Below are 16399 nucleotides of genomic sequence, written 5' to 3'. Positions count from 1 at the left end.
CTTAGAACACAGCACAAATTTTCCCATAGAAATGTTATAAATGGTGGTAAGATACCAAAACCAAGCCACAAAAGCCTACTGGACCCATAACAGCTGAACCACTTGCACTGTATAAGGAAACCTATTGTTCCACACAGATGTTTCTGAGCTTCCACAAATACTTATTTGTGTGTATACTCATTGTTCCTGCAAAAATCAAAGCAAAATTCCAAAATAAATTTCTGACATAGAGAAAAAGTACCGAGAGCATTTTGCATGGTGCCTGACACATAGTAAATGCTCAAAAAGTTATAGCTATTTTTATCCAGAACTCTTGATTTCTACCTTGTGTGTTTCTCGAAATAGCTTTATTTTTCTTACTGCATCTGCGACTGTAAATTCCAAGAGTACAGGACAAATTCTCACCATCTTACCTACTCTGCCTACCACAAAGCCTGGCACACAGAGTGCTTAATACTTATTTGCCAATGAAAGATAATCAGTATCAACCGAATCTCAAAAACAATTAAATAAACCCAGACTTAAAACCAAATGGTCTCATTTAGTTTTTAGGTGCTCTTTTAAATGAAACACCATACTTCTCAAATTGACTTTTTCCCTCTTAAAATTATCATCAAAATGAAAGAAAAAGTGTAAAAGTTCCCATAGAAAATATTCCTTCAAGAGTCACTAGCTCAGAAAACACTGCTCTAGGCAACGGTCTCACTAAATGGCACAGTGGGACAGGACATCTAAATTTCTCTGGGCCCTGGAAATCCTATTAAAAGAGCACAGGACATTCTGAGATTTTCTAGCTCACAATTGCTTGTAAAACACTGCATATTTCATGAGAACATAAGAGTAGCAATCATCCATAATCTTCCCACCAACCCAACCCACAACTGTTTTCAAAGTATTATTTTCCTCCAATACACTTTTTTTTTTTAGGAAGTTGCAATCCTAGTGTACAAGTCATTTTGTTTTCTACTCCCCACCCCCATTTACAGTAAGAACTGCCTATTACAAACTTGACTGAGCTGTGACAAACAGCAGAGAAAGCTAACTTATGCTTACAGTTGTAAAAACATAACTTTGGCAACAATTTTCTTGAAGGCCACAAGATGGTGATATTGCTCCATAAAATGCATCTTTAAAAATATATATAATTGAATACATTATACAAACTTCCCCAAAAATGAAATTAACAGTTTATTCTGCTGGAAGCAAGGGATATCAAAAATGCTTGTACTTCATTTACTAGAAAACATTAGTGAGGACAAAAACATGAAATTTAGCAGAAATTATTCTAATTAAGCCAAGCAATGATGGCCCTTAAAAACAAAACAAAAAACACAGGATTTTGGCATTGTTATTCTATCTTTTATCACACTAACTTTCCTTCTCTCCTTGCTCCATTGCCTTCCTCCTCCTCAGGTCATCATAAAAAAGTGAAACACATTTTTACTTTATTTTTCAGTTATTCTTAATTTAGAGAGATGATTCCTATTTTTGTTTTAAAAGAACTGACACTAATATTTATTTACATCAACAAAGGAAAACTACACCAAAATAATATCAATAATGAGAATGAGATAGCTTCTTTTCTAATTATAATTTCTCAATTTCTCATAATATACAGTATTGTTTACAATGGCAAAACACCAAAACTTTTCAAGCAAAAAATTTTTGTATTTGATAATTTTGTCCCCATCTTACTGAATATCAATAGAAAACAAATTTCCCACTCATGTGCTGGATTACATTAATTAAGAAAATAAAATTTAAGTAAAAAGAGCATCTTAAAACTTGAGTTCCAAACTTACATCATCAACTTACAGGAATAAAAAGAGCTGAGTAAATACTTCCTAAGTATAAGTCTAAGATGATACAGTGTAACTACCTGGGACAATGTGCACTTACATGGGGTGTCTAAGTGACACAGAAACACAGCCAGTTTTAAACCTGGGATCTGAATCAGGTCTCTGACTTCAAAACCAGTAAGAATAACAGTGACCATTTATTGGACTCCTATTATTTGTCAGTCACATAACAAAACAAACAAACAAAAAAACCAAAAAACTATCTCTAATGTTTTCAATTATCCTTCAGAGTCATTAATTATTCCTACTGACAAATGAAGAAAATTAGGCTTTAAGAATTTATTGCCCAGGGCCATAAGACTAGTGAAAGTCAGGATTTTGAACTCTGATCTCTTGGGCTCAAAATCAATGTTCTTTTTACTACGTTTCACTACAAAAACAGAATATAAAAAAACAAAATGCCGGGGCACCTGGGTAGCTCAGCTGGCTAAGCATCCAACTCTTGATTTCGGCACAGGTCATGATCTCACAGTGATCTGCACTGACAGCGAGGCCTGCTTGGGATTCTGTCTCCTCTCACTGCTCCTCCCCAGCTTGATCCCTGTATGTTTCTCAAAATAAATAAACTAAAGAAAAAAAGAATGTTGGGGTGCCTGGGTGGCTCAATTGGTTAAGCATCCAACTTCGGCTCAAGTCATGATCTCACAGTTTGTGAAATGGAGTCCTGCATCTGGCTCTGTGTTGACAGCTCAGAGCCTGGATAAAGCCTGCTTCAGATTCTGTGTCTCCCTCTCTCTCTGTTCCCCCTGCCCCCACCATCTCCCTCTCTCTCTCTCAAAAATAAAACCTTAAAAAAAAAAAAGTGCTGAGCTAAACCCATGCCTTAAACTGAGCATTTTGCTATATCAACCTGACAGTACTATTTTCTTATTTTATCACTTAAAGATTAAGCAACTTCAAGTAGGTGGTTTCTGGGGCTTTTAAGCTAGTCATTAAAAAATGCTTTTCCTAAAAACTGAAAAAGAACAAGTAATCTAAAAAAGATAACGTGTAAAGCGTAAACATGCTAACAATGAAAGAGGCAAATTGTGGAATCACAGTTAATAAATCACTTCCATGTATTCTGGGAAAAACATCCAGGGCAACATAACATTCCTACTTTTGCAAGTATCAAACTTAATGTAATTATATTATGTACAATCTCATATTTCAAAATGACAAAAAGATTTCCAGAAATAATTGGTTGGTTGTTTCAAAGCACTGTATTTTAATAGTATAATACTTGATTTCCAGACTTTTTTCCTTTGAATCCAAAATTTTTTAACGTTTGATAGTCTTCAAATATACAGTATCTGCTACATCTCATGAAAGTTTAGAGCTAAAGCTGAGAGGTGATTAACAGACTTACTCAGGGACACAAAGCTTCTTAATGGCAGTCCCAACCCAGGCCTGCTGATGAGGTTAGTGCTCTTCTGCATTGCACTGATAAGATATCATGACCCAAAGTTAAGTTCACACCAAAACGGTTCCTGATTCTTCTTAATACATTAAAGATGCTAATTTACTAGCATTTAAGTAGCCATGGAAATGTGCTAATGCTTCAATTCCAAAGTGCCACTTTCCAGTGTAAGAAGAGCACACTGAGGTAATGTAATATAAAGAACTACTTATAGAGTAGGACACACCTAAGGTCAAACTTCAACTCTATTTGTATATAATTAACCCCTCTGAGTCTCAGTTTTCTCATCTGTAAAATGATACTAACATGGTTTTAAGAAGGAAAAAGGAAGTATTAATTAACATCAACTCTAGGAAACTAGAACTGTTTCTAGAATTTGGAATACAGAGGATGTGCAATGAGTATTTATTTCCTAACCCTATTCCTTCACCACCACCACTCTGGTCATATTCTCAAGATTCTGAGGCAGAGAAACTCCAATACTGTTCTACCATACTTCCACAACAGTAGAGGATAAGAGGATAAGAAAGGCATTTCAGTCACATGGCCATGCTGCAAAATGATACACAGCAAAACCCCCTGAATCTGCAGTAAAGATCAAAATTACATTTAACCACTCAAGAGAAATAATGGTAAATTTTTGTTATAAATACACAATTTCAGGATTTCTAAAGCTACTCAAGTAACTGACACACAATGTTAATTTACTATTACTCTTCCTAAGAATTTTAAAGCAGGCTGCTAAGTATAAACTTCCATCAGATATTCTCACTCTTAGAGAAAAATATCAGAATCTAAAATACACAGAAACTTTCCAAAATGAGAAAATCAACTAAACAGCTAAAACTTTACTCTTAGAATAATGTAAGTCTTCTCATGTTTAAAATACAGTAGAAATACAGGGAATCAGTCCTTTATCCACAAATCTAAAACCCAGAAAACTATAAAATCATAAAGCTACTTCATAACTCATTTGGTGTCAAAAACTAAACTGACTTGGACTCATTTAATAGCAAAATCTGACTGGATGTGTGGTCATCCATTATTTTATCCATACTTAAACACTGCTGAAGAAAGTAGAGGCTACTGCCCTATATTTCACTGGGGTTTTACCTAACATAGTGTATGGAGTCCATTACCATTCTAAATTAAATATAAATTCTGAAACCTATCTGTCATCAACAAGGTATTATGAACCCATCCTATTTACTTGTTTCTAAGTGCCAGTTTTAAGTCACACAAGAAAACTATGAATTAGGTATTATTACTACTACTTTACATATGAATACCTAGTTTACATATGATAATATGAGGGCTTAATCCAAGGTTAATTTGACAAAGATCACTTAGCCAATAACAACCGCAAGTTAAGCATCTGACTCTTCTTGATTTCAGCTCAGGTCCTGGATCCCAGGGTCGGTTATGGAATCGAGCCCTTTGTCAGCTCTACACTGGAGGTTCTGTTTCCCTCTCTGTCCCTTCACCACAAGCTCTCTCTCAAAATAAATAAAATAAAATAAAATAAAATAAAATAAAATAAAATAAAATAAAAAGAAGAGGGGAGGCAACTGGGTGGCTCAGTTGGTTAAGCATAGGACTCAAGATCTCGGTTCAGGTCATAATCTCACAGTTCTTGAGTTCAAGTCCCTCATCAAGCTCTGCGCTGATGGCACAGAGCCTGCCTGGCATTCTGTCTCTCCTTCTCTGCCCCTCACCTGCTTGTGCCCTCTCTCAAAATAAATAAACTTAAAAAAAAAAAAGAATTTGGAAAACTCAAATCTAAGTTTGTCTTACTTTAAGGCCTAACCAATTAAATAGCTAACACTTTAAAGGAAAATTAAATCACACAAAAGTTTAAACAAGTTACAATTGCCAAAACTTTTAACTTAGAACAATGAAATTCTGGAGTATAATGTACATTTTCCATCCTGGGTATTCACATGTAAATATTGACAATATTATTTCACAGCTCATAGGACAAGAAATGAGTTTATTGTTGTTTTTCTCTCCAAAGCACTGGCCACAAAGTCAGTGAAATCAAACACAAAAACAGTATGTTCCTCAAACAAATGCCAACTAATCCTTTCCACTCAAATTTAGAAAGAATCATGGGTCTGGCATGTTTGTTTTTTTTACCACAAAATGCACTAACACAATAAAAATATGGTTAATATAAACATAGGTTAAGTTTTTCCAGGAATAGCCCAAACTTAAAGATCTGCTCTTCCATTATCAGATATGGTCACAGGACTGAGGAAGGTTTAAGTGACATAGACCCAGGCTGTCTCAAACCACTGCCTTAAACAAAAGTTAGAGAAAATAAGCATCAACTTTTTTTTCTTGACGATTTAAAATTAAATCTTTTCTCACAACATTTTTCCCAAGTCAACACCCTTAAGCTAAGCAATGGCTTTTCCCCACAAGAGACAGATTATAGATTATGGTCTTCATCCAACCTACTTTCTACCCAAATGACCAAATTCTAAAGTAGGCATACTTCAATCTATTTTGAGTTATTTTCACTAAATGAAAAGCAATCAGACTATCTGAAAATTACAATATCTAATTTAACTGTTTCCATAGGCATTTTTATAGAAGAAATATCTCTAAGTTTATTTATTTTGAGAGGGAGGGAGGGGGAGGAGGAGGAGGGAGGGAGGGAGGGAGGGAGGGAGAGAGAGAGAGAGAGAGAGAATGCACAAGCAGGTGAGAGGCAGAGAGAAGGAGAGACAGAATGCCAAGCAGGCTCTGCACCATCAGCATAGAGCCCAGTGCAGGACTTGAACTCAAGAACCATGAGATCATGACCTGAGCTGAAATCAAGAGTCAGACTCTTAACTGACTGAGCTACCAAGGCATCCCAAGAAGAAATACCTTTACTCAAAAGAGTATCTTCTTTTGTAGAAGCATGGGGAAGTTTTTTTGAACAAGGAAGCCTAATGGATGCTTCTTGCATAGGTACTTCTCCTGCCTACTACTTACATAATCACCCTGTATCAGGTTTCTATAGTTTGTTTGGATCAAGTCATTGGCAATTATCTTAAGCCTCTTTAAACATCTGAAAGGTTCAGATGGTAAGCTCTCTGTTTACATTATACATGTGTTTACTGAACACCGTAGCTTTAAAAACAGTCTCTGAGAACACTAGAACCCCCAAATTACTGACTCAGTCTCTACCAGCAGTTCTCAAACTAATATGTATAAAATCATCTGAGACATTTGTTAATAATGAAGATTCTTGAACTCCACTGTCAAGGACCATACCATAGTTCTCAAAAAGTATTCAGACATCTTGTTTAACAAATACCCCAGATGACTCTGATGAAGGGGCTGCGCACCGATAAACACTGTTCTATACTGTAATTCATCTATTGATGGTATTAACAATTTCTTGCTCCCAAACTGTGCAGTCAAACCATCACCACTGAGAAACTGCCAGCCATGTTGAGTCAGTGTCCTTCTCAGATTCATTCTTAACCTTTTAACAACTTATTTTTTTAAGTTAAAAGGTAAGATCAGACATACTGCTCTGCTCATGCCAAAACTAATCCTAAACTATCTTTGAGTTGAAATGAGTGGTTCACAGAAAAGTGGATTGTTTGAATTTTGCTTATTAGTAATTGTGAAGAGCAATAAAAATGACTTAAGAGCTGCTTATGTCTCAGGGACCAGCCTTCAGCTTTACAAACATTATCTCAATTAATCCTTACAAAAATCCAGTAACAGAAATATTCACTACATTTTACAGAAGAAACTGAAGCAACAATGCTATTAAAAAGCATTGACAGAAGTCAGTTACACCTGACTTTAAAGCTACAGTTCTTAACACACATGCCAAAATGCCTTTAATTCTTAAACTTTAGAAGTGCCACGATCTAGTTTATTACTTTGGTAAAGTATGTCCTACTTTATACAGAGCAAGTTCATTTAACTAATTCTCCTTCCCACACTAAGCACAAAAAATAGTACAACTTGGCAAGCTGGGGTTAACATATGACTGGAGTATCCTACTTCAAGTCAGGACTCAACAGTTTGCTTCCACCCACCCTATTTAATCATAATTATGGGTATACTAAACAGCTATCAAAAGAACTTTTTTCATTAGTTAAATAAAAAAGCTATCACACCTACAATTCTGTTAATGCTAGTACATTTCTGAACTACCCTGAAGAGTCATAGAGAAACACCTTAAGGTAATTCTATCTGTTCCCCTTCTTTGTGCTCTACCCTTTCCTATTTATATAAATTGTTTCTCAGTACATTCAATTACCAAACTCCTCCCCACAACAGCCAACATAATATTTTCAGAAATTTGCAGAGATTTATTTACACTAGGATGCAGGAGTTCATTTCTCAGTATACATGAAATGCTTCAAATCTACCTAAATTCTTTAAATGAAATACATTGATTCATTATTCCATCCAGAAACTATACTGTAATAATAATGTAACATTCATCTTCTTCATCCCACTGTTAGCCATAACGTTATACAGTAGATAACGTGAACTATAAAAAAAAGAAAATACCACTGAGACTAAGATAAACTGATAAAGCAATGAAGATAAAGTGAGGAAAAACCCAGCTAAGCACTCAGAGTCTACTTGTTCCTAGAAAGGATAAAGCATTACTTTCTGTCTTACCATTCCCGAATGAGAGAAAAGTCCCATCCCAGTCTCTATAAGTGTATACTCTCCACTGTAACAACTCCTCTCCAAGGAAGAGTGGCTTATCCTAACCTTTCCCCAAGACACTGCAAACAGAAAATAGTATTTGTGAGGCACCAGGTTGCTCAAGGTTTGTCAAGGCCAGAGTGACTCACCAAGGAGCTCTGCTACCGTTAAGCCTCACATCTAATCACAAGGGCTAAGAGGAGGGCTCTCTGCCCACCATAGCCCACTCTGCACAGTGTGCTGACTGGGACATTTGTCTCATCCAATTTGGGAGACTTGGGTAAAATCACTGCTTCGGAGCAGCCTGGGCTCTGGGTTCTGCACTTTTTTAGACACCACTGCCCTCAAGTAGAGCAAGTCAATTCTGCCCCATTATGGGTGAAACCCCAGAGTTCCAAAATTTTCTTTTCTACCCAAGGATATTGCCAGCTATTTCCATTTGTATAATAAGCCAAATATGCTATTGTTTTTGCATTTCAGACTCCATTTTCCCACTGACAGGCCTAGTACTGAAAGTACTAGGCAGCCTAAGTCTCAGTTTCATAAACAGTTTTCCAGAAGCCCCATTTTGGGGTAATACAGCTGTCTGGTACAATCCTGGGATTCACGTACTTGTCTCATCTCTTTCCCTTGAATCTGGGCTGGACCCGTGAATTGCTTTAATCAACAGAGGTGGCAGAAATGACGCTATGCTCATCTCAAGCCTATGCCTTAAGAAGGCCTGGTTGCTTCTTCTTTTGCACTTGTTGTGAGTCCTAAGCCACCATGTAAGGCCAGCAAAACTGCTGCAAAGGCCGTGGGGGGGGGGGGGGGGGGGGGGGGGCTGACACTATGAGAAACATGAAGAAAAAGAGAGTAAGAGAAAAAAAGAGAGAAGACCAGCTCCCAGCTGAACTGCCAGCTGAATGCAGCCTTTAGAGTAGCCATCAGCAAAACTCAAAATCCTCAAGTAAGTCCAGTGCAGAATAGTAAAACGGTAAGCAAATAAGATGGTTGTTCTGGGGCACCTGGGTGGCTCAGTCCATTGAGCATCCGATTTCAGGTCAGGTCATGATCTCGCGGTTTGTGAGTTCGAGCCCCGCGTCGGGCTCTGTGCTGACAGCTCAGAGCCTAGAGCCTGCTTTGGATTCTGTGTCTCCCTCTCTCTCTGCCCCTCTCCTGCTCATGCTCTGTCTCTGTCTCAAAAATAAATAAAACATTAAAAAAATTAAAGAAAAAAAGGTGGTTGTTTTAAGTCACTTAGTTTTAGGATTGTCACACAGCAATAAATGACCAAAACGATGTTTACCTGGTTCCTTGTGTTTTAATTTTTTTTTTACTGTTTATTTATTTTTGAGAGACAGAGAGAGACAGCATGAGTGGGAGAGGGGCAGAGAGAGAGAGAGAGAGAGAGAGAGACCCAGAATATGAAGCAGGCTCTAGGCTCTGAGCTGTCAGCACAGAGCCCGATATGGGGCTCGAACTTATGAGCCGTGAGATCATGACCTGAGCCAAAGTCAGACACTCAACTGACTGAGCCACCCAGGAGTCCCTGGTTCCTTGTGTTTTTACCTAATTTGTTCAAAACTCAGAGAAAAGGAGAGAGATGAAATTAATTATAGTCCCAAACATCCACACAACCGCGTAAGATAAAGTCTTATGCCCTTCTTAATGTTAGTGAGTCTACTAAACTCTGAGTTCCAAGAGTACAGGCTTCATGTTTTTCCTCTCAGCACTGTACCCCAGCACCCAGCACAATACCTGGCATGTAATAGTTACATAATAGGCTGTATTATGAATAAACAATAGGTTTAGGGAATGTCAAGACAAATGTTAGTTTTCCTTCTAACTTAGGAATTATCTGGCATATGGTTTCACATAATATATTCCAAAAGTTGCTTAATCATGTGAATCTGAAGTGTATACAAGAGCTTTAATGGCAAATCTTTTTTTAATGATAAAGCTTTTTATGTAATAGTAAAAATCACGAAACATCATGACACTTTTGGAAATCACGTCTTGATTTATATGCTCCAAAAATACAAATTTTCAGAAACTGGGCTTTTATAAAGGAAGAACAAACTTCATCTGTAAAAACAGCTGAATTAAAATCAAATTTTCAGGGGCGCCTGGGTGGCTCAGCTGGCTAAGCATGTGATTTCAGCTCAGGTCATGGTCTGCAGTTCATGATCTTGTGGTTCATGTGTTCGAGCCCCACATCAGGTTAGCTCAAGCCCCGCTTCAGGTGAGCCCTGCTTCTCTCTCTCTGCCAGTCTTGGGATTTTCTCTCTCTCTGCCCCTCACTCATTTGCGCCCTCTCTTAATAAAAAAAAAAAAGAAAAAAAACAAAAAAAGAAAGAGAAAAAATCAAATTTTCAGAAAGAAATTAATATTTATATTTCACCAATATACTTTTTCAGAAAAAAAAAATCAACTTTAGCTCTTTTCTTGACAGGCTAACTATTTTGTGATGAATGCTTACAAATTTCAAAATTACCCAACAACAGCCACTGCTATGAGGTTACCATTTTAACACAAAGGAAGTAGACAAGTTCACATGTACATAGTACAAAAGTTTTAACACAGATTCCAAACAGATAAATTCTAACTCCTCACATAATAGCCTTCAGCTAAATTTTCATTGTAGATGAATAGTGCAAAAAAAAAAAAAAAATTGCTGACATAGGAACAAAAATATGAGTTTTAGCTCTAGTTCTAATTTTAGCTACCTACAAGTCATACACTTGAAAAAATGTTTTAACTTCTTTGAGCATCAATGTATTCATCTAAAAAGCAATAATTATCTCCTGACACATCTACTGCTCAGCTGTCATGAGAATCAAATGATAGTCTATATAGCCATTATGGAAAAATGTCAAATGCTATACAAATGTAAGATATGATACTCTTCTTAATGCCAGCAGAGAAGAAAAATCATCTATGTATGTGCTTTTGCTAGACATTTTTCCTCCATTAAGTATTAGCAACTACTCCCTTCAACACCACTAAAAAGGCCAATTTATTTTTTCCACTACTTGTTATTACATCATATTTTTCTAGAAATGGTAAAAAGACCCCAGTCTTTCTAATAATTATGGAATCAAAGTTTCTAGAGCTATGCAAGACACTAAATAATAACTTGTTCAGGTTCCCTTCCAGGAAGATAATCTTATAGGTGGAGAAAAGTCAATTATTTACTAATCAAATTATGCTTTAACCATACTAGGAAGAGTTAGCAACTTAAAAAATGAAAAAATGCACTGACTAGAACCCCACACTTCTTTTGTAAAGTTTCTATTTTCACTTGATAAGGCTTCATGAATGAAGTAAAATGAGTATTCTTAAGTAAGGCATACCTGAATACAGAAGATAGAATAAAGATAAAAATTCTTAATGTTTCTTATTTCATTTACCTTCCCCTATCCACAAACCCAAACTGAGATACAAAGGAAATTAAAAAGTAAATGACTGGTCTGATATTGCTATCTGCTGCTCTCCATACACCCCATTCATTCTGTCTCACTAGCTCTCCTGAACATGGAAAACAAGAAGGGTGCAGACAGTTCAATGAAAATCAAAGACCCGAGAATCACAGAAGGTTAAAAACCAGAAGGAACCTCCAGGATCATTTAGTCTTACTGATGAGGTCACTTAAAGGTAGTAACTATATGCAACTAATGCTAAATCATATATCTAACAAGAAAGAAAACCATCAGTGTCAATCAGCTGCTGATTCCACTTTATACTAACTGAAACACTTAGGGCAAATCATTTAACCCCTTGGGTTAATTTGTCGTTATATAATAGCAAATAACACAGCATAGTCAAAATTCTTTGTAAGCCATAAACCACAACACAAATGTAAAGAGATATATACATAAGTGTATATGAGGTAAGTCTCTATAGTAAGGGTTATCAGTAAATGAAAGAATTTGAAGATTCAATGGTTTTAAAAGCCGCAGTTAATTCTGAGAGTTGCTCCTAGCCCAACCCATTGACCCACAGGTTCCATGGATAAGCTTCAGGTGAGTTCAGGTTCATGGACTTCTCTAAAATTACATTCACAGGGGCACCTGTGTGTCGGCAGGCCTGCGTCGGGCTCTGTGCTGACAGCTCGGAGCCTGTAGCCTGTTTCAGATTCTGTGTCTCCCTCTTTCTCTGACCCTCCCCTGTTCATGTTCTCTCTCTCACTCTGTGTCTCAAAAATAAATAAATGTTAAAAAAATAAATAATTAAAAATAAATAAATAAATAAAATTACATTCACAAAGCACAGGTGCATATGGAAGTTTTCCAAGCCAGATTTTTTTAGTTTAACCAAGGATTAGTAATTATCAAAAGGTTGAAAACTGCTATAAAGTAACATACGTTTGCCAAAGATAAAGCTTCCAAAGATGTTGCTCAAAATGGTATTTTCCCAACCTAGATCAGAATCTTAGTTATTTTTACTTTCTTCATTTCTCTCTCATCATCAAATTCTGTCCATTCAACTTCCTTCCTCCTTTCCATTACTATTATGACAGCCATAGTTCATACCCCTATTATTTATGACCACAGCAATCAAGAGGTCTTTCTCCCTCCAGATATCTACCTCAATTCACACTACACATTGCTGCCAAATTCATCCTCTAAAAACAAAAATTTAATCATTTCATTCGCAACTCAAAAATCATCTGTTAAACCCCCAATGCCTACTACATCCAAGGTCATTAGCCTTGCATTAAAAGCAATCAAACTGGTTCAAACTTTTACTTCAATTTTTATCACCCTTTACATTAGCACAAATACTTTATGTTCCATCCAAATAGAATTACTTGCCTCTCCGCAAATATATGAACTCTGTGCTCTTTTCTCTCAGTCCTTCTCTCTGCTTGGATTACCTTTCTCAGCTTATCAAAAGTCATAATCATCCTTCAAAACAAAGACTTCAGAAGCCTGAAGGCTCTATGAATTAACACCTCTCACCCCACCTTGCTAAATATGATGTGAGCTCTACCCCCTCCCAATCTGAATTCCATATGAAATTTAGCTATGTATTAAAAGACACATGGAGCATTTGTGTATAGTCCTACCTGCCTAACTAGTCTGTGAAGGCAGAAACTGCTATAATTCGCACCTTTACATTCCCCCTAATACCTCACACAGTCATGCAGTAGATGCAAGGAAGTAAAAGAAATTTCAGCCTTCATGGGGTAAACAGCAAAAATTACTATCTCTTTGCAGGCAGAGAACTTACTTGCGACATCCTTTATCACACCAGGCTTCCAAAAAACATAACCTTTTTTAAGTCCTGGTGTTGGATATCTTATAAACAGTTTTGCATTTTACGGAAAGGACTACTTGAAAACATTAATAAGCTACATATCAAGTAACTATTCCACATACTTTACGCTTCTCAATTTGAGTAGCTCCCAACACTTGGTCACTAAGGTTTCACTTAAAAAATATATTAACTATTTACGAAAAGTGATCATTTCCAATCACAGCTACATACCTACTTAATGGCTAAAACAAGTCACAAATAAAGAATGCCTTTGTTTTTTAAAAGGTGCATTTTGCTTGTATAATACAGAGACTTAGACAGGTAAAGTGGATTTATACATCAGGATGAATTCTTGCAGAAATCCGCAAACATTGCACACCAGGCACTTCAGGTAAAAAACCTGGTAAAAAAAAAACAGGCAAAAAACCAAAGGGGGATAAAAGATAACTTTGTACATTATTCTTTTCCACTATTACCAATAGCTTTTTAAAGCAGAAACTCAAATCTTCTTGCACATTAGCCTACACAAAAAGATAAAAACTTGCCAAGCAGAAAAAGAAAGCCATATCAAGCCCCTGGAAAATATTTTAACCTGGAAAGTAAAAATGTCAAAATAATAGATACTTGTCTTTGGTAAGGAAGGTTTCATATAATTATGGGAGCATTGGACGCTCAACTCCAAACGATGGAGTAAAGAGAAGACTGATCATTTAAGGGCTGTAAAAGCAATGGGCAAACTACAAAATTAAAAAAAAAAAAAATTAAAGATGAAAGACGGTCCAAGTCACAGATAAGGACTACTAAAAACTGCAAGGTCACTGGTATCTACCGGGTCACAAAGGTGGAGGTGGGGGTTGTGTTGGGGGGGGGGGGTACTGCAGAGTCAGTGAAGAACCCGGAGTGATTTAAAAAAACAAAACAAAACAAAACAAAACACGTCATTAAAAGACGTTCGAAGCCTGGGAGTCCTTGGTTTGGGACAGCAGAATTGCGGTGAAAGTCAGGGCACGGGCAGTAAGTCCACACACTGGTGTTTTTCGGAGAGGTGTTAAGCAAAGGAAAAGAAGGTAGAACGCTGAGAAGGCTAAGGAAGCTTGAGAAGCGCGGCTGCAGAGTCACGGAAACACTTCGCTCCAGTATCATTAGCTCGGGCCTGTGCCAAGGCCAACTCGGGGCAAGACCCGTGACCCCACCCCAGAAAACTCCCGGCCCCTGGGCTGGAGAAGGCAGCCAGGGCGGCGCGGACCGTCCCCGACGGCCCCTCAGAGGGTCCCGCCCCGGGGCTACCAGTGCCGGGCTACCGGCACCGCCGAGAAGGCTCTGGGCCCGCGCCCCCGCCCTGCCCGCACCCCCAGTCCCCTGCCGAAGCGTCCTTACCCGGCGCGAAGCTGTCGGCTCCCGGCGGTCGGGCGGCCAAAGCAGCGGCGCCTCCTCCAGCGGCGGGCGCCCTCACCCTTCCGCACCCAAGATCGCCATCTCGCAGCAGGCGCGGCGGCGGCGGCGGCGGCAACAGCCACCCAGGCGTCGGCCCCGGCAGCCCAGGCCGCCTGCAGCCACTGGGAACCCGCTCGCCGCGCTCGCCGACACCCGACCCTCCCCCCACCCCCACCCCGGCCACGCGCCACCCCCAGCAGACCCCACACCTCCCTCCTCAAGAGCGCGCCGCGTGCTCGCGTCGCCGGCGCCGCGCCGCGAGCGCGCGCCTCCCCGCCGGCCCCGCACAGCGCGCTGCGCCGCGGCCGCCTAAAACCTCCAACTCCGGACGCGGAATCCGGCTTCCCGCGAGCATGCGCAGCGAGGGCGCCCTGATGATGCTTTTGGAAAACTCCGCTCCTCCGGGTCTTTGGAGCGGTCGAGAAGAGGTAGAGGGCCAGCCAATGGGAGAGGGGGGCGGGGCCCGAACCTGTGGAAGGGGCGGGGCTGCCGCTGAGATTTGGGAAGAGCCTGTTCTAAACTAGAGGTAGGTGCTGCTGACCTGACTTTCCGGTTCAGGGCAGAACCCGTGAATGACCTCAAGTTAAGTCCTCGGGACACTGGCGTTCTTTTGTTGAATGCTTTACAGCAATTATACTCCTTGACCTCAGTATCTGACTTAGAACCCATTGCAAGAGTAAATATTGCATTTAACAGATTAGATGATCATACTGGAAGACTTTTACTTTATTTTTATGAGTAATCAAAACATTCACTCCCCCTACTCCAGTATGAGTACAAAGATAAATCAATACTAAGCAAGTGCGTGTGTCAATGCAACAAATTCACACAGCAATACCATGGAAAAGTGTCTATTATTCCCATTTATACAAACGAATCAACTAGTCGGGAGGAGTGATGTTGGTACAGTGTATTGCATTTAGAAGAAAGGCCACCCTGCAAATAGAAGTCAGTGGTGACCACATTACTCACCAGATGACCTGGTCTTCTACTTAAGAAATTATAAAGGCTTTTGAGCACGGGTTTCTACAATTTTTGCTTGATTTCCTCACCCAAACCCCACAAATTACCTACATCCACACCAAAGCTTATTAGTTTTCCTTCTGTCTAAAAAGCTGAGTATCCCTGCTCCTCTCTAAAGCAAACCTCTTTACTGTCTCCTCCTTTCTGTGACCCCCTCAGCATGATCATGTTTTAAGTATTTTCTGTTGTAAATTTTTCCTTGACTTTAAAACCTGTTTCTAGTTCACTCTCTTCTTCCATCCTAATTAAGCTTTTAAAAGAATTGTATACCAAGAACAACATCAACACCCCATGAACAATTGTAGGATTGAATAACTCTTGATTGAATGAGTGTACATTCTCTTCCTCTCCATTCCATCAGTTTCTACACACTGAATTCCTACCAGGGTACAGTAATCCACTATGTACAATAATCCACTATGATTATTCTAAAATATACATCTGAACATGACACTTCACTGTTTAAAATCTTTCATTGGCTCTTCAGAGCTTTCAAGAGAAAGATTAACATGATCTTCAAGGCCTCTTTACTCTTGCAAGCTTGGTTCCTCTGTCTTTGGGGTTCAGAGCTCTATCTTCAGAGTTTCCTGATTGTGTTCACTGATCTCTACTGTAATGAGTACTGATTCTTCTAACCTTTTCCTCACCATTTTGCTTGTCTAATCCCTTTAAAAATAAATTCAGGAACATGCTTACAAGTCCAATCTCTGATACTATATACACATACTCAGCAGAGATCTGCACTCCATCTCCAGGATGCCTATAGACCTCC

At 38.8% G+C, this 16399-nt stretch overlaps 1 protein-coding gene across 7 annotated transcripts in view; it reads right to left on the bottom strand.

Annotated features, from left to right (window-relative positions):
* WWP1 (WW domain containing E3 ubiquitin protein ligase 1) overlaps nt 1-14946 on the bottom strand; it is a 142059-nt gene extending 127113 nt beyond the window's left edge. For 4 of the 7 annotated variants that reach the window (XM_043601311.1, XM_043601306.1, XM_043601312.1 and 1 more), the window contains exon 1: nt 14548-14946. The gene's annotated coding sequence lies outside the window, so the exon portion shown is untranslated. The remainder of the gene's footprint in view (nt 1-14547) is intronic. The other 3 variants (XM_043601307.1, XM_043601308.1, XM_043601310.1) reach the window with 3 other exon arrangements.
* Nucleotides 14947-16399: the final 1453 nt, after the last annotated feature.

This window comes from Prionailurus bengalensis, chromosome F2, assembly GCF_016509475.1.
Source record: "Prionailurus bengalensis isolate Pbe53 chromosome F2, Fcat_Pben_1.1_paternal_pri, whole genome shotgun sequence".
Taxonomy (NCBI): Eukaryota; Metazoa; Chordata; class Mammalia; order Carnivora; family Felidae; genus Prionailurus; species Prionailurus bengalensis.
This window is presented reverse-complemented; position numbering and strand designations above follow the sequence as displayed.